This window comes from Otolemur garnettii, unplaced genomic scaffold (assembly GCF_000181295.1).
Source record: "Otolemur garnettii isolate 467f Iridium unplaced genomic scaffold, OtoGar3 scaffold00075, whole genome shotgun sequence".
NCBI classification, from domain to species: domain Eukaryota; kingdom Metazoa; phylum Chordata; class Mammalia; order Primates; family Galagidae; genus Otolemur; species Otolemur garnettii.
The window spans coordinates 4,890,110-4,890,674 of NW_003852470.1; the positions used below are offsets into that span (position 1 = coordinate 4,890,110).

The window sequence follows — 565 nt, forward strand, 5'->3', positions numbered from 1 at the left end:
ACTGTGGGTGCACGTGTAACACTGTACCCAGTTCCCCTCACTGACTGTGGGTGCACGTGTAACACTGTACCCAGTTCCCCTCACTGACTGTGGGTACATGTGTAACACTGTCCTCAGCTCCCACTGCTGACTATGGGTGCGTGTGTAACACTGTCCTCAGTTTCTGTTGCTGACTATGGGTCTGTGTGTAACACTGTACCCAGCTCCTGTCACTGACTGTGAGTGGGCATATAACACTGTACCCAGCTCCTGTCACTGACTGTGGGTCTGGGTGTAACACTGTACCCAGCTCCCATCACTGACTGTGGGTGCGCGCGTAACACTGTACCCAGCTCCCGTCACTGACTGTGGGTCTGTGTGTAACACTGTACCCAGCTCCTGTCACTGACTGTGGGTGTGTGCGTAACACTGTACCCAGCTCCCATCACTGACTGTGGGTCTGGGTGTAACACTGTACCCAGCTCCTGTCACTGACTGTGGGTCTGTGTGTAACACTGTACCCAGCTCCCGTCGCTGACTGTGGGTCTGTGTGTAACACTGTACCCAGCTCCCCTCGCTGACTGTG

The 565-nt window shown here is 55.0% G+C and overlaps 1 protein-coding gene across 1 annotated transcript in view; it reads right to left on the bottom strand.

The window, feature by feature from the left end:
* The window catches only part of PTPRE (protein tyrosine phosphatase, receptor type E), a 41,671-nt gene that overhangs the window by 40,282 nt on the left and 824 nt on the right, over nucleotides 1–565 (bottom strand). The gene's annotated exons all lie outside the window — the stretch shown is intronic.